Source organism: Kogia breviceps, chromosome 9 (assembly GCF_026419965.1).
Source record: "Kogia breviceps isolate mKogBre1 chromosome 9, mKogBre1 haplotype 1, whole genome shotgun sequence".
Lineage (NCBI taxonomy): Eukaryota > Metazoa > Chordata > Mammalia > Artiodactyla > Physeteridae > Kogia > Kogia breviceps.
Genome location: NC_081318.1, coordinates 39,729,474 through 39,748,263, shown reverse-complemented (window position 1 = coordinate 39,748,263; position 18,790 = coordinate 39,729,474). Strand labels below are relative to the sequence as shown.

At 34.0% G+C, this 18,790-nt stretch overlaps 1 protein-coding gene across 1 annotated transcript in view; it reads left to right on the top strand.

Moving 5' to 3' along the window:
• DNAJB9 (DnaJ heat shock protein family (Hsp40) member B9) overlaps positions 1 to 18,790 on the top strand; it is a 700,535-nt gene that overhangs the window by 637,416 nt on the left and 44,329 nt on the right. Inside the window, exon 15 of the transcript XR_010842140.1 lies at positions 12,152 to 12,341. The gene's annotated coding sequence lies outside the window, so the exon portion shown is untranslated. The remainder of the gene's footprint in view (positions 1 to 12,151; positions 12,342 to 18,790) is intronic.

Here is an 18,790-nt window from a genome sequence, read left to right as displayed (position 1 = left end):
TGACTTTACTGTCATTCATTTTACTTACCTGTGCTAAAATCACTCAATACCTTGTTACCATTATTACTTTAAACAAGTTAACTTTTGAATCAATTAAGAATATAAAAAATAGGACTCCTGTCTTAACATTACTCACAGAAATTAACTAGAAATGGAATAAAGACTTAAATGTAAGACCTGGGACTGTTAAACTACTAGAAAAAAAAATAAGGGGAAAAGCTCCTTGTCACACATTGGTCTTGGCAATGGTTTTTCAGATCTGACACCAAAAGCACAAGCAACAAAAGCAAAAATCAACAAGCAGTAATACATCAAACTAAAAAGTGTACAGCAAAAGAAATGATCAGATAAATGAAAAGGCAGCCTATAAAATTCCAGAACATATTTGCAAACTGTATATCTGATAAGTGGTAAGTATCCAAAATATATAAGGAACTCATACAATTCAATAGCAAAAGGTAATAATAATGATCTGACTTAAAATTGGGTAAGAAACCTGAACAGACATTTTCCCAAAGAGGATATACAAATGGCCAACAGGGACATGAAAAGATGCCCTACAACCCTAACGATCAAGGAAATGCAAATTAAAACCACAGTGAGATACCACCTCAAACATGTTAGGATGGCTGTCATCAAAAAGAGGAGAGATACAAGTGCTGGTGAAGATGTTGAGATAAAGGAATTTTGTGTACTGTGGGTGGGAATGTAAATTGGTACTATGGAAAACAGTATGGAGATTCCTCAAAAAATTAAAACTAGAACTACTTTATAATCCGGCAATTCCACTTCTGGGTAGATATTTGAAGGGAAGAATATCACTGTTTCAAAGAGATATCTGCACCTCTATGCACATTTCAGCATTATTTACAATAGCCAAGATGTAGAAACAACCTAAGTGTCCATAGATGGATGAGTGGATAAAGGAAATGTGGTATACACACACACACAATGGAATATTATCCAGCCATTAAAAAAGAAGGAAATCCTGCCAATTGCAGCAACATGGATGTATCTTGAGGGCATTATATTAAGTGAAATAAGTCAGACAGAGAAAGACAAATACTGTATGATCTCACTTCTATGTGGAATATAACAAAACCAAACTCATAGAAATGGAGAGTATATTAGTGGTTTCCAGGGCATGCCAGATGGGGAAATGGATGAAGGTGGTCAAAGGATACAAACTTTCAATTATCCCCTAAGTCATGGGGATATAATGTACAGCATGATGACTATAGTTAACAATAATGTATTGTCTACTTGAAAGTTGCTAAGAGAAGAGAGTATAAAAAGTTCTCACCACACACACACACACACACACACACACGTAACTATGTGAGATGATTCATGTATTAACTAACCTTATTGTGGTAATACTTTTGTAATATATATACATATTAAGTCATTGCATTGTGCACCTTAAACGTACACAGCATTATATGTTAATTATACCTCAATAAACTTGGAAATAAAGAACAAGAACAAGAAAAAAATAGTTTTACTTCTATTTATTCCTTTCCCAAAGTTCTCCTTTTCTTTATGTAGATCTGAGTTTCTGACCTGTGTTTTCCTTGGCTCTGAATAACTTCTTTGAAGATTTCTTTCAGGGAAGGTCTGCTGGTGATAAATTCTCTGCTTTTGTTTGTCTGAGAGTCTTTATTTCTCCTTCACCTTTAAGGATAGTTTTGCTCGATAGAGAATTATAAATTGATGATTTTTCTTTCAACACTTTAAATATTGCACCCCCTCTTCTTATGCTTGCATTTTTTTCAGAGAAGCCTGCTGTAATTCTTAAACTTATTCCTCTATAGGTAATCCCTCTCCCCCACAACTTCTTTCAAAGTAATATCTTACTCTTTGGTGTTCTGCTCTTTTAATATGATAGGTCTAGGTTGAGGGGATTTTTTTGCCATTTATCTTCTTGCTGTCTCTGGTCTTCCTTTATCTGTAGTTTATTGTCCACCATTAATTTTAGAAAGGTCTCAGTCATTGCCACTTCAAATATTTCTTCTGCTCTGTATGTTCTTTTTCCTTCTGGTTTTGCAAATTTGTGTTCTTGTCATAGTTGCCAGATATTCCAGCTTGTTCTAGTGTCCTTGTTTTTGTCTCTCTTCTTAACTTTGGGTTTTTATAAATACTTTTCCACAGATAATGTTTGCATTTTGCAGCTCTTTCAGCTGTAATCCACTGTAATTATACTAGAACCTGTTGATATGGTGATAAGGTATGGGAGAGAGGAGGTATTCTGTAATCTTATTATTAACTCTCAGTCTTTCAGTGAGCTCCTATCTCTGGTCTGTGACCTTCTCAAGTCTTTCTTTGTATACAGTTTTCAGGTAATGATACCTGGCTTGGCCTGAGAAGTTCCCCATCATCTTTATCATACAATGCCTATATAGGTAGTAATAATGCCCCCCCAATCCAGTCCATACCACATAAAGCAATAAATATAGTAATAGGTAGCACTTTTATAACTCTTACTATGTATCAGACACTGCTTTCAGCACCTTAAATATATTTATTGATACTTATGTGTTCCCTGTAAATAACTTATGAAGAAGCACTATCCTTATCTGTATTTAATAGTTGAGGAAACTGAGAGACACATTAAATAATTTTCCTAAGGTTAGTAGCTAAATTCCAGGTCAGGATTTTGTCATTAAGAAGACTACATCTTGAATAATTAGAAATTTGGATGGATGGATGTTGGATAAATCAGCTTTTGTGTCGCCAAATAAAAGCATGATTTTAGCTTGTTATCGCTTTCTCATGTCACCCTGAAAAGGCAATAAATAGCACAGTGTTTCTACAACCACTTAGTATATTGTTTACCAGCAATTTCTGTGATTGCTACCTGACAGCAAGTCAATACTTATTACTTGTGAACGTTTTTGTTTCTTTAGTAATCTCCAAATTTACATTCCTCCAATACCATGAGGTACAATTCAGTTTTCACTATTAAGTGAATTAGCTAGATGGATCTGTAAATGTTTCTGATGAAATTAGGTTTCGTTTTCTGTAGAGTCTGGTGGAGGCATTTAATTCAATGAATTATGAGGACACAGGCTGAGCTTCATTGATTTATTCACCTTTTTCCCTTTAGTGTGGACTTTGAAAATGTAGTTATAACTATTATATTTCCAACAGAAAATAAAACATTGAATTTTCAGTACTGGAATGGTGGCACAAATTTGGGTTAGTTTCTTTTTAATTAATTCTTGTATTTCATATTTAAAATTGCTTATATTGATACATGGTAACCGATTTTACATATTTATTGACATGATCAAATATATCTTACATCTTAGCTAAAAAGTTGGGACATCTGGCTGTCAAACATTTCCCATCTTGCTCATACTATATTGGTCTATATTATATAAATTTTCACATTTTATGGAATTTGGCAAGAAAAAAGAACCAGTGCTCAAGAGACAGCTTCTGTAAAGCTTAAACTATGGATTTACCAAGTATCTGTGTTTTCTATAAACTCTTGAATAAAGTTTAGATATGAGAATTTGATTCTTTAAAAATATATTTTTATGAAGATAGTAAACTCTGTCAAACAATTAGACCCACTGGTCAGCTGACATGAAGGAAATAATTATTTTTAGGTAAATATGGTGAAATGTATTATCACAAGGAGTTCACCTTCATGCCTGAAACATATAGAATATAGCTGAATGAATTAGATGCATAGCTAAGCTTGAAATCAAGAATGGGAAAATCCACAATTGTTTGAAATGGAGCAGAAAAGCCAAGAAAGAACACTGATTAGATGTAAAGCCAGGATGCCCATAGGGAAATTGGAACCATATATGGACTTTAGATAAGGAGTATATGGCCCTTTATACAATCAGATGGATAATAATCCTGACCACTGATTAGAGAAGTACAGGAAGCGGGATTTGAATTGCCATGAGAAAGCTAGGAGCCACAAAGGCATATATTATGAAATGCAGCCTAGAAAAATTCCACCCCAGGTGCCACAGGGAAATAGCAAAGAAATTTTCTGTCTATCAGCTCTTTGAATTTTCCCCTCCCAGTGTCACCCTTGTAAACCTTTGTTATACTTGAAAGTTGAATAAACTAAGCATTCTCTTGACTCTTTGCATCTGTTGTTCTCTTTGCTTTGGATATTCTTCCTCCAGAGAACCATGTGTCTCATCATTTCTTTTTTGTCAGGTCATTGCTCAAATATCATCCTGTCAGCCCTTTCCTGACCACTAAATATAAAATAGTGTCTGCTTTTCCCCAGCCAAGAATACTGTCTGATCCCTTCACCCTGCTTTAAATTTCATCATAGCACCCACCATCTTCCAAAACATGATAAATCCATTAGTTTATTATCAACCTTCTTCCACTAGAATTAAGCTCTATGCAGACAGGGACCTGTTTAACCACTTAGTGTATAGCATATCATCTGGGATGTAGAAGATGCTCAATAGCCATTATTATTAAGAATGAGAGAAAGGAAAGAAGAAAGGAAGGAATCAAGAGAAGACATGTCTGCAAACAGGTAAAAGTTCGCCTCCCTAAAAGTAAAGTAGACACAATAATTCTGGTTTCATTGATCAATGAGTAACAAGCTCTTCTCATTAAATAAAAAAAAAAAGAACTACCATATGACCCAGCAATCCCACTAATGGGCATATACCCTGAGAAAACCATAATTCAAAAAGAGACATGTACCACAATGTTCATTGCAGCAGTATTTACAATAGCCAGGACATGGAACCAACCTAAATGTCCATCGACAGATGAATGGATAAAGAAGATGTGGCACATATAAACAATGGAATATTACTCAGCCATAAAAAGAAATGAAATTGAGTTATTTGTAGTGAGGTGGATGGACCTAGAGACTGTCATACAGAGTGAAGTAAGTCAGAAAGAGAAAAACAAATACCGTATGCTAACACATATATATGGAATCCAAAAAAAAATGGTACTGATGAACTTAGTTGCAGGGCAGGAATAAAGATGTAGACATAGAGAAAGGACTTGAAGACACGGGGTAGGAGGGAGAAGCTGGGGCGAAGTGAGAGTAGCATCAACATACACACACTACCTAATGTAAAATAGTTAGCTAGTGGGAAGCAGCAGCGTAGCACAGGGAGATCAGCTTGATGCTTTGTGTTGACCTAGAGAGGTGGGATAGGGAGGATGGGAGGGAGGCTTAAGATGGAGGGGATATGGGTACATATGTATGCATATGGCTGATTCAAAAAGTTGCTGCTATTATGGAGTCATCAGTGGTATTGTGTGAGGGGGCAGAGATGTGCATTGGCATTGCAAAGAACCACGGCTGAACGTATTGAAAGTGCCAGTTTAGTAATCATCAATGCATTACTTCCTTGTAATCTGGGATCCAGTTTCTGGCAGGAACAGTTCATTCTTCTTGATCCTGCTTGATTATAAGGAAGTTTGTCCTCAAGATTGTGCTACTATAAAGATACCAAAGCATTTGCACTCACTTTTCTTTCTTAATTTATAATCTCTATGTTTTCTGTATTCCACTCATCTGTACCAATAGATAAAATGCTTACAAACTTTTGTTCCTTATAAATGTGTCAGATGTCAAACAGATTTTGAATAAGATCAAAGTAAGCAATATGGCCCAGTCAGCAGAACTCTTCATGTCAGATGGGATAAATATCAAGTATCTACATTTAAGAGTGCCTAGAAACATCTTCTCCTTATTTTGGTGTATCACTTTGTGCTATTTAAGTCAGATATGCTCACTTTCTATCCAGAAGTTTTAATTTTCCACAATATAGGATGTCAGCTTTCAACTAAGTCTTGAAAGATGTATATATAATACTGTGCCTTCTTTGGATCAATCCTGAAGGGACATGTAAAAGTCACAATTTTTATCACATTACCCCTGATTTTTAAGCACTAGCCATCAGAATTGCCCTTAGTTATGAATATTTGATGTGTTCAGGGCAAACTTGAATGAGAGTAAAAAGAAAACAGTGTCATAGTTGCAAAGGTTTGTCAGACTTATGGAAAAGATATCTTTAAAAAGTTGAAAAGAAGTTTTCTATGAGAGACTGAAAAATGAAGTCTAGCATTCTTAAGACATTTTATTAACTCAGTTCAATATCATGAATATTGGATTTGATTCTTTGAGGCTTCTCTTTACATTCCTGTTTTGAATCCAGAATTCTAACTGAAAGTATAGTATGGTTCCTTAAATGTTGTTATCGGATTTATATTGTTTCAATCATGCATTGTTTCAGTAAGCATTTATTGTTTGTTACTGCATGCATAAACCTGTAAGTTGTGGGAGAACTCTAGCCCACTTAGTGACTTGATTCAGCATGCTACTATTGTGATCCTCATATTTAAGCTTGCGGTCTGTACGTCTGGTAGGCTGAGTCACCAAATATGAAAGTTAGTACATTCTTCTTCCTTTGTTCTTTATAATAGTTCATAGGGGAAATAACGCTGTTATTTTAATGTTGTCATTTTTTGTTTTTGTGGGGAAGAGGGGGGGAATGGTGGGTGACTGTGACCATCCCTATGTGATCTCCCAAGGGTAGCCTGCACAGAGCTGAAAGGAAGGCAGAAAGAAACTCTACTTCCTTAATCTCTCAGATGAATGTGTGATCAGCTAAAAATTGAATTCATTGGCTAGATATAATTGTAAACCAGTCTACAAGAGCTGTTTACATCTTAATGATGATGGAGTGCTAAAGTTATCATTATTGTTTATAAAAGATATCATAACTGTAATTAACTTATATTGAACTGCCTTCTTATTAACAACTTAGCCAAAAATCACACTTGGATGCATTTGGCTCTTTTTGGTGAGCATATATGTGATTGAATGAACCCTTCCAAAGATTCTTTCTGAGCATAATTTAATATAGCATTTGCTATAAATCATTAACAATGGTGGTATGATTGTAGCATTTATTTTTATACAGATTTGATTTAAATTAAGAAGAGATAGTTTGTGGATACAGAAGAATAAATTCTCTATTAATATATAGTGGGATCTGAAGAAAGATTGAAGAAAAGAAAGATCACTCACTTTTCAAATGAATTATTATGTTATGGTTTCTATTTCATGGCACTGCTAATTTCTACAAGAAGATAAAAACTTTTAACAATTCAATATCTATGGGTATATATATATGTGTATACATGCACATATATATGTGTACATAGGTACATATACAATATACATATATATAGTGATTGGATAAATTGTTGGCTGTATGATATGGGGAATTCGTGGATAAGCTATAACTTTTTACCCAACCATAAAATAGTCTGTGAAAAACAATGTTAAAAGATGAAACATTTGCTGGAAATTTGAACTTACTCTCCTGAATAAAAGTATTCTTTTATCAAAGAAGAGGTAAATGGATACCTGGTAGGCACCTAGAGGCTCTGCCACGGAAAGTAAGATAAGAACAAGGGATAAAGTGTGGGGCTGGAGGTACCGAAGCAGAGTATTGAGAAGTCCAGTAAGTAATCAAGGGCCAGAAAGATCCTGATTCTTTCATGTCACACACCAGGATTTCTGTGTGAGAAAAACAAAACATTAATAAATATAAAGGCAATGGCATATCTTTATACTCCAGTTGGGGATTAAAACAGACTTCCTTTCTAGACTGGTTGATTTTATAGTCCTCCTTCTTAAGGAAAATTTAATTCCTACATGGTTAAAAACAAGACTTTTGGAAGATCTGGCCTGGAAAAAGAATGAGAATAAAAGGAAATTCAGGTACAAAGATTTTAAAAAATCATTCATTAGTTCTGTTTCTTTGAAACGATGCTCAGTGATTAGTCTTGTAAGATCTAGTTATTTAATCATTATGACAACAAATTTCTTCATATTGCAAAGAATAGTAGTTTATAATATGGCTCATGTCATCTGAGGAGCTTAATCCTGGATTTAGTAATGCTCATTCCCGAGCCCTACCTCTGGAGATTTGGAGACACTACTGCTTTGATGTAGTCTAGGACTTTCTAGTTAGCAAAACGCCAAGGTGGTTTCATTTCTAATCTAGAGAGTTTTCTTATCTTGGCTATTGGATTTTTGGGGATGAAGGGAATAAGCCATTGTTGGTACAGTAGGCACACTAGAAGAATGAAAAGCAACGTTGGACAATCTATCATCACAGAGATAATTTTTTTACAAAGTAACATTAACTCAATGATAGCCTGAGCAAGTTTCAGACCACATACTTTACTAACTACCTGTTACTCAATTATAATTTTTACTGCTCATGCTTTCTTTTTGCTCAACTTTCATCCTTTACTCAAACGTTTTTTTCAGTTGCATGAGTTACTAGTATTTTATATTAATGAAGTTGTAACTTCATTAATATAAAATACTAGTTTAAGTATTGCCCATTTAAAAAATAAGTATTCGGGATTAGCTACTTTTCTTGTCCTACATACTTAGCCAATTTTTCTTGTGCTTTATCAACTAAATGTTTTCTACTCCTGGACTTATAAAAGAAAGTCTACAATTTCCTGTTATCTATTGACAGACCTGTTCAAATTATTGGCACATTCAGTCACAGCAAATGATTATTAATTTAGTATTATCATCATCCCATATCTGGTCTATTCTGTGTATTTGTTTATTGTTTTTCCCACCCCCACTATCCTATAACATATCCTCAGTGGAATGTAAGCCACTTGAAGGCAGCAATTTACATCCATGTAATGCTTTTCTCTGACATATTATAATATTTTGTCATTTTGGAAAATAGAGTGAAAAATCTTATATATAGAGAGAGAGTTGAATTTTATTTTTGCAATAAGCTAAGTAATAATTTTTATCTATTCTTCACATCAGCCTTATAGGATTGTCTGCTATTTATTTAAGTTAGTTATCTCTCCCCAATAGATGATATTTCAAAGTAAAGGGCAGATTCTTAAGTTAAAATTTTATTTCAGAATCAAAAGCATAGGGTTCATATGGTTGCTTTGTTAAAATAATTGATGCTGCTTTTTATTTCATTCCTAGGTTATCAAGTAAATAGAAACTAAACTTTCTCGTCAATTTATACTTACCAAAATTGCAAAAGCTAATGAGGTAGAAAATCATGATTTGTTTGTCTCTGGACCCAACAACATACAATTTTAGAAGAAATTGAATAAGCAAATTCAAAGTATAAGAATCCTAAAAAGATTGTAAATGAACTGTTATTAAAGATTCCTTTAACTACAGAACTAAAAGCCAAGTTAGTTGTAGATTAGCAATGTGGCTTATCTTTTAAAACAACTTCACGTTTCCCTAATCAAAGAGATGTATAATTATAAAATTAACAAGTTATCATTTGTAAAATAAGTTGTCTCAGCTTATTGAGGCATAATCATTTTAGAAATATACTCATAGGGAAACAAATTTGTTTTCCCTTTGAAAAGTATATACTCCCTCCTCTCAAAATGATCCCCAGCTTCTGCTGAATAATGTGATTATAGCTTTAACCCTTTTACAAGGAATACCCTGAGATTTTAGTAAAGGTAATTATGTTTTTTTAAAAAAAACAAAAACAAAAACAAAACCTCAGCCATGCATTTAAGAAAAAGCAATTCATTTATGTGAAATTCTGTTACCCAGGCTTAGAATTAGTCCCTTTATTGCCTAATATATGTTCAATTTCATGTCTAGTTAGAACATAAGGCACAATAAAGACAATTGGCAAAAGAAAGCATACATTTATTTTATGTAGCTGCCCAAGTTATGCAGAAAGTTCATAAACTCCATACTCTGTTGTTGGTCATAACTATGTGACCCAATGGACATCTGGTACTCTGTACAACTGCAAGAGGTATTCCAATTCCATTCGCAATTCCATTCGGCTTTAAACAGCCCAAATGTCCTTCAACTAGTAAATAACTAACTTTTGGTACATCCATACAATAAAATACTTCAAAAAATAAAAAAAAAGAACTACTGATACACATAACATGAATGAATCTCAGAGGCATTTTTCTAAGTGAAAGAAGCTAAATCTTAAATGCTATGGATAATATGTTTCCATTTATGTTGATATGACAGGCTTGAAATGGCAACACTATAGAGACCAAAAGCAGATTAGTCAATGAGCCCAAGAAACTAGGACTAGAGGAAGGGTTTGAGTTCAAAGGGTCATGAGGGAATTTTTTCAACTGCTCTACACGTTGATTGTGGGAGGTGTCAATTTTGTAGTGTGTAAGTTATACCTATAAAGAAAGCACTCAACAAGGAAAACAAAACAAAACAGAATAACCTTGACACTGCATCGTTAATGTGCAAGTACAGGTGAGGTCATTGCAAAGCATATGGCATAAGAGTATTCATAATATATAAATAACTACTTATCAATAACGATAAGCAACAACAACAGCAAAAAAAAAAATCCAAATTAAAAATTGCATCAGTGATGTTAACAGAAAATTCACAAAAATGAGTATCCGAGTGGCCAATAAACAAATGATATGCTCAACTTCACTTCTAATCTGAGCATTACATAATATAGCAACAATGAATTTTCTCCTGCTAGAACAGTCAGATAATGAGGTGTTAGTGAGGATGTGAAGGAAAAAGTATGACAGGAAAACGTATTCTTACACAGCAGAGCAAATTTCAAAATTGATACAGTCCTTTTGGAGAGATAGCCTTCAGTGTCCAGTACCACTGAAAGTAAGAATACCCAGTCACTCAGAAATTCCGCTAAATTCCAGAGAAATTGTTGTACTTGTCAAAAAGTTGTCAATATTGTATTCAAAATATTCATCAGCGCATACTTAAAACAGGAATAACTGGAATCACTGAATCGGGTGCTATTTACAACGTGTCTGATTCTGATAACCTTAATATTGATTGAGTTTCCTCCCCTGTAACAGGAGAATTGTAATTTAATTATTTCCTGGTGTTATCTGGAGTAAAATGTTTAATCAGCACCTAGGACACTGTAGGTATGATATGATACTGATTATAATAATGGATACTCATCTTTAAAGAAAGGTCAGATAAAAATGGGAAAGGATTTTACATGACCAAGAATGAGAATAACTACTATTTACTCCTTTGACTCTATAGGTCTCTTTCTGTTACCTTTTTTAAAGCCCTAATGGTGTTTGACTTTAATAGAGTAGCTAGCATCTTTAATCCTCACCCAACTATGGATTCTTGGCAGTAGGTGTCAGCAGGGGCCCATATCTGCTTTGATATCCAGTACCAGCTCACTCAAGCCTCAATACATTTTTGAATGGGATTGAAACATTGTATAATTCAGTTAATGTCTTAATGTAAAGCCACAGAAGTTTACTCATCTGTAAATTAAACCTTGAATTAACTACAGTATAATTCCTCTTGAGTATCATGTTGTCATCAAGGAGAAGATTGTTACAATATGCCATGTAACTTTTCTCGAATATAGTAACTGTAATGCACTTTTCTGGAAGCTTTATTTTATTTGAAGTATAAAACCCACATTTCTTCTGCCCTCTGGTATCACATTCAAAATTTTAAATGCCCATAGAAGGATATTCCAAATTCCAAATTCTACATACTTACTCTTGTTTGCAGTTTTTAGTTTATATTTTCTCTACTGACTCTGTAAGATTTAGAAAGTATAGAAAAGTAAAAATTCATTTCCATAATACTTAACAGATAATCAAAACATTTTTCTGAGCTATTTAAACAGAAGTATATATTTTCAGACTAATCCAAATAATGATTCCAATTTTCACTTAATTCTGTGTATACCTATCCTGCAAGTTATTTTCAATTAGCATAACATTATCCAAGATATAAGAAAATATAGGAAGAAAGAATTTAGTTTATGAGTAAGCTGGAGAGTATAGCTAATGAATATGATGAGTATATAAGTTACTGTCAAAACGTGTAGTTTTGAAAATTAGAGGAGTTGCTAACCAGGCCAGACACAAGGACAATTAGTGTAAAAACTGGGGCTGTCCTGGGCAAACCGAGATAAATATTTATACTAGTGATTCTGATGCATATATTTTTACCTTTTGGGAAAGACTTTGTCATTATTTCACTCAATTACATTTTTTGAGTTCCAGGATGGGATCTAGATACTGCGGATCAGTGCAGAAGAAATCAGACTGCATGTTTATTCTCCAGGCATCCATCTCAAGCTTTCCTTTTTTTTTTTTTTTTTTTTTGCAGTATGCAGGCCTCCCACCGCTGTGGCCCCAGGCTCCGGATGCGCAGGCCCGTGGCCATGGCTCACGGGCCCAGCCGCTCCGCGGCATGCGGGATCCTCCTGGACCAGGGCACGGAACCCGCGTCCCCTGCATCGGCAGGCGGACTCCCAACCACTGCACCACCAGGGAAGCCCAGCTTTCTTTTAATAGAGGTATTAACATTTCATGGCATTTCTAATGTCTTAGAATGTAGCACACAAACTATAACTAAGTTGTCCTATTTCGGTAGAAATGTGTAGTAAAACTGATTTTAAAAAATAACAGAATTTAAAGAAAAATCTATACTTCCAAATGCCTCATGCTTTTAGAGCTGATCTTCAGAGAAGAGGTAATAATGTATAAGAACATCTTTAAAGAAAAAAATTAGTAATAGCTGAATAAAGTCATTAATCTGTGGAACTATCCTTAAAAGACAAAATGTTTGTCATAGCAAGTGATTAAAAGAAAAACATAACTGAATGTAAGGGACAGAATCTGGAAAACAAAAACAATAACATTATTACAGTTAAGGTTCCATATAATCCGTTGAAAAAGATTTTTAGAACATCTACTTCCTTCTTCTCCCCAGAATCATTTTATATAATATTATACACAGCTCCTGATTTGTTTTCTGAATTGTCATGAACACTCATTTTTCTTATCAATCTTCACCAATGATAATGCACATATCTATTCAAATTCTCCTTCCATATTTGATCAGAAATATTGGTGTATTGCCTCAGTAATAGCAGTTTCTTAACAACAAACAAAGCAAGACAAAACAAAGCAAAACACACACACACAACTTTACTTACTGTAAAGTTTGAGTAGAACACAGCAATACCATGTTCATTGTGGTGACCTCCATAGTTTGGTCCTCCATAGGCCACTGATTGGCAGTGGTTACTTACCTAAATAACTTTTCCTTTTTGGACCTTATTTATGTGTGTGAACAGGTTGGAATGAACCTCTAAACTTTCTTCCAACTTGAACGTTTGGTAAGTGTTTTACTATAACATTGTAATTGAATTTCTCAATGTCTTTCTCATTATTTGTGTCTCTTTGCATGTTTTCCAACTCTAGTTTTCTCATTTTCTCTTTTCTTTCCTTCACAAAGAAGTTTCTGAAGGAATAGATTTCCTGCATTTTTTTCACATCTAAAACTCTCACTAACACCTCAGTTCTCTAATATGGCTCTTCTCTTACCATTTAACTAAAATTATTTTTTAGGTCACCAAAGACCTTTGTGTTACTACCCCAGGATAACCATAGGAGTGCTTATCTCACTTAAGCTCTCTGTAGGATATGACCTTCTGGGGACACTTTCTCTATTTTGAAGTTCTCTCCATCATGGCCTTTCAAGAGAATATCTTCTTTTTATTTATTTATTTTTTGATTCTCTAGCCACTCTATTATTTTTTTTCCTCTGTCCTCTTCTTTAATATTGATGTCTCACATATTCATGTTAAATCCTTTCTTTAACTGTTTAAAGTTATAAAATTTCATCTATATCCATATGTTCAATTTTCATTTATTCTTAGGTTCATAAATCTCTATCACTAAACCAAATCTTTTTTAGGTTCTGTTTTACCACATACACAACAAATATTTATTTGAATATCCAACAGGTACCTTAAATTCAACAAATGTAAAAAAGACCACTGTAGTCCCCCAATCCCAAATATTTTCCTCCTGAGGTGGCCCTTATAATTTTACATGGTACTCAGTTGCCTGAATCTTTAAATTCTATCAATTTTGTCTACCTTAAAAAAATTCTCAAACTATTCTTTTCTTTTTACATTCATTATAATGACTTTGGGATGCCCTTATTGTTCCTTGTATTTATGTGTTAATAATGTAAGAGCCCTCTGACTAGTCTCTTGTTTTTCACCCCTACCACTGTCTAAAATGTTGACATAGCTTGAGCTTTCTGAAATAATGAACTTATTCTAGTCTTTGTCTTCTTGGCATCCTTCAGTATCTTTTTTTTGACTTTTAAGATAAGGTCAGAATTACTTAACATGGAATAAAAAAACCTTCCAGATTTGGCTCCTGCCCACCTTTTCTCATTAACCCACTATACAGCATGCTGTAATTATCTACATATTTATTTCTTCCTTTGAACCATGAGTCCCTTGATGATGGAGTCTATGAAATATCTCCTGAGCCCCGATTACTAAAAAAGTGTCCCAACATCTAAAATATGTTCAAAAGATGTTAATTATGTAAATTATTTTAATTAAAAGATATATTATCAAGCTCAATCAAAGTAAAATTAGGCTACTATCCTCTCAACATTATATAGAATAATACCTCTGTCAAAGAATTAGACACCTGAATTCTAATCTTGAATCTCTTACTAATTAGTTGTGTAACTTGCACCAAATCACATAACTTTCCTGAGCCTCAGTTTCTTACTTATAAAATGATATTGTAGTGTTAGATGATTTATCCAGCCTCTTCTAGTTCCAACTTGCTGTGCAACCTGGTACTGTTCCATGGTCATAATTTAATGAGACACATTAACTTTTCAGGCCTCTAAGGAACAATTTCCCTAGCACTCAAGCATAGTGTTTCACCCTAGTGTCTGTCCTATATCTAAGTATGTTTTACCCCTGGGAACATAGGCTCAGAGTGCTGCAATGGCAGAGAATATTTTCTCATTTCCATTGGTCTTATATAAAGGGGGAAAATGGTGTCATAACTCCAGCGGATTTATTTCCTGCTAACTTTAAAAGTTAAGAAATGCTTGAAAATATATCCCCAATGTCCCTGATTAGAACATCCTGTGGAGACAAATTAATTTTCTCTAAATGACATTTGAAAACTTGCTGAGGGCAAAGAACAGGAGAATGTGGCTATCCAGTGAGTCATTTTATAATTCCAGGATGAAATTGACCACCTTGTATGATAAGTTTTGGGGAGCAAACAGGACAAGGTGAGTTTTCCCCAGCTATGAGCAAAGTACTTATTACTAATTTAGAAAAGGGAGGGATAACAGTCTGGAAAATTATAGGTCCATTTAAATAACTAAATGCGCTATAAAGATTTTTGCCAAGATTTTGGCAACAAGACTTGAAAAAGTTATATGTAAATTAATACACAGGGACCAAGTTGGATTTATGAGGCATGAAACAATTATAGATAGTATGAAGAAGAGTTTTATGTTAATGCAAATTGATAGTGATACTCAAGACTCTGGTGTTTGCAAATTCTGTTAATATCCAGGAAGTGCATAATAAAAAGGAATAGAAATATAACTAAGCAAATATTAAATCGTGTAAGTTTATAAGAAGTCTTGTTTTTTGAAGAAGATACTATTATTGTAGCAAAATAAGTTGTATATTCATGGTGCCAAACACCCAACATAGAAAGATAATTGCTTTTTTTTTCTTGTAGGTTGGCTACATGTTAAAAGTCATTATTAGGAAGGTTGTACTTATTTTACTATTATCTTATTTTTTGTGATAAAACAATGACCTAAGTCACCAGTATGACACATTTTAAATAATACATTCTCAGTCACAGGGATTTGAACTAATTTAGGAGTTGCAAATTTAAAATGCTGATGGTAATATATTCTCATCAAGTTTAAAGAAAATTTGAGTGAGATGTATGTAATCCTTTTGACTGAACAAATTAACATTTGAAATTTCATAGAATTAAAAAGAAAATGATACATGTCAGTTACCATCAGGGTGATAGATAAGACACTCCGAAGAGTCCTCCTCCTACAAAACAATTAAATCTTGCATATAAATACATTGTTGGGTTTCAAGAAATAAGGAACATATTCAAGGGCCCAAATAAGCAATCAACACAGCTTTAAGTTGATGCTTGAGTAGGAAGCTGTGTTAAGAATAAGTTAACGTGAAAGCTGAGTTTGTCCAAGGTATAAATACCCATGCCAAACGTGGGATTAAATGCTACTATATGAGAGTGTATCAGAGTGTGCAGAAGCCTACGAAGGAGATTTAAGAAGCCTCAAGTCATTACCAAAACCTCTTGAATCATAGCAGAAGCAAACATGAATCTTCTGTAGTTTAAAACGTCTCACTTTTAGTCCCTTAGGATTTCCACAGAGTAAGAGCAAGAAAAGACATGCTCAAAATCAGAGATCACAAAACACAGAAGGAAACAGGCACAAGTGGTGAACATCAGCATAAAGAAGAAGCACGTCAGATGTTTTAAAAAAGTTTGTTTAAGTTTGTTTTTATGGTATAATTGGTATTCAACAAAAGGAGAGAAAATGGAATTATATGAAATGCTCAATTAAAACCACAAAAGGCAGACAAAATTTAGAAGACAAAAGTAGAAACAAGGGCAAGAAGTGGAAAACAGTAACAAATATGGTAGATAGCTATCCAACAGTATCAATAATCACTTAAATGTCAATGGTCTAAATACACCCATTAGACAGATAGTCAGTTGATAAAATAACAAGACCACAATATATCTTGTCTACAAGAAACCCACTTTAAATATTAAGACACATTAGATTAAAGGTAAAGGGATGATGAAAAGTATGTCATGCAAACTCTAATCAAGAGTGAGTGGTTGTATTAATTTCAGACAAAGCAGACTTCAGAGCAAAGAAAGTTATCAGAGATAAAGAGGATTACATAATGATAAAGAGGTCAATACAACAAGACATAGCAATCCTTAATAAATATGCACCTAACAATAGAACATTAAAATACACAAAGCAAAAAACTGATAGGACTACAAGGAGAAATAGACGAATCTGCTGTTACAGTTGAAGATTTCAATATTCCTCTGTCAGAAATGAACAGATCCAACAGGCAGAAAATCAACAGCAGAATACACATGTTTGAGCTCACATGGAACATTCATCAAGATAGACCATGTTCTGGGCCATAAATCACACCTTAAAAATTTAAAAGAATAGAAATCACTTAGGGTTTGTTCTCATATCAACATGGAATTAAATTAAAAATCAATGACAGATTCCACATATAAATGATATCATAGGATATCTTTCTTTCTTGTCTAACTTGTCTTTCTCTGTCTGACTTACTTTATTCAGTATGACAATCTCTAGGTCCATTCATGTTCCTGCAAATGAAATGAACTTATTTACAAAACAGAAATAGAGTCACAGATATAGAAACTAAACTTATGGTTACAGGGGTAGAAGTGCGGGAGGGATAAACTGGGAGATTGTGATTGACATATACACACTACTACATATAAAATAGATAACTAATAAGGACCTACTTTATAGCACAGAGAACTCTACTCAATACTTTGTAATGACCTATATGGGAAAAAGAATCTAAAAAAGAGTGGATATATGTATACGTATGTGATTAATTTTGCTGTATACCTGAAATTAACACAGCATTGTAAATCAACTATACTCCAATAAAAATTTTTTTAAAACCTTTATTACAGATTAAAAAAAATCAGTGACAAAAGATAGCTGGAAAATTCCAAAATATTGTATATTAAACAACACATACAGGGATAAAGAAGAAATCTCAATCGAATTTTTTTTTAAACTTTGAACTAAATGAAAGTGAAAATACAATGTTTTAAAATTGTCAAATTATTAATCAGTTGTCAATTTCAAATTATCAAAATTTGTGGGATGCAGCAAGAGCAGTGATTACAGGAAAATTTATAACATTTAATGCATATGCTGATCATCAGATTATTTACATAATATATCATAAAGCAATCTAAACAAATTTCAAAGAACAGATCTGTTAAGAAAAAACTATACTCTTCCTGTGTGTTTCTCCTTTACTATTCCCACAGAGCACTTCACCTTTGACACTTCTGATCACCAAATGGATGTGGGTTTTTCCTACACTAATCAATTCTCCACCATACCAGCTGGGTGTCCTACAATTTAATTCAATTCTGACCCTGTCTACCTGGAGATAACATAAGACCCCATAGCTTAAAGTCTCAGTCCCACAAGCACTCCACCCTCCACCTCAGCTGCCAATTGCAAGTACCTGTTGCCTGTGCTCCTGGATATAAATCAGAGGTTCCCACAACTCCCTCCTTGGGTTCAGCTGATTGGCTGGAGCACCTCACAGAACTCAGGAAAACAGTTTACTTACTAGATCACCAGTTTGTTAGAAAAATATGTAACTCAGGTGTAGCCAGATGAAAGAGATACATAGGACAAAGAATGTGGGAAGGGGCATGAAATTTCCATGCTCTATCTGAGCATGCTTCTCTCTCAGCACCTCCATGACTTCACCAACCCAGAAGTTCCCTGAAACTGCTACCTTTGGGATGTTTATGAAGGTTTCTTCATATTGGCATGATTCATCGTTAACTCAATTTTAAGCCCCTATCCTCTCCCTGGAAGTTAGGGGATGGAGCTGAAAGTTCCAAGCTCCTAATCATAGCTTAATCTTTCTGGTGACCAGCCTCCATCCTGGAGTCCACCAAACATTGCCTTGTTAGAACAAAAAAATGCTCCTCACACCCAGGAAATCCCAGGGGAATTGTTACTCAATGCCACTTCTACATAAATACAGTTTCCAAATATGTAGATTGTTGCTGAGATTTCTATTCAGTTCCATTGTTGAATTTGTTTGACCTTGTGCTAGTACTATACTGTCTAAATTATTACAGCTACTTA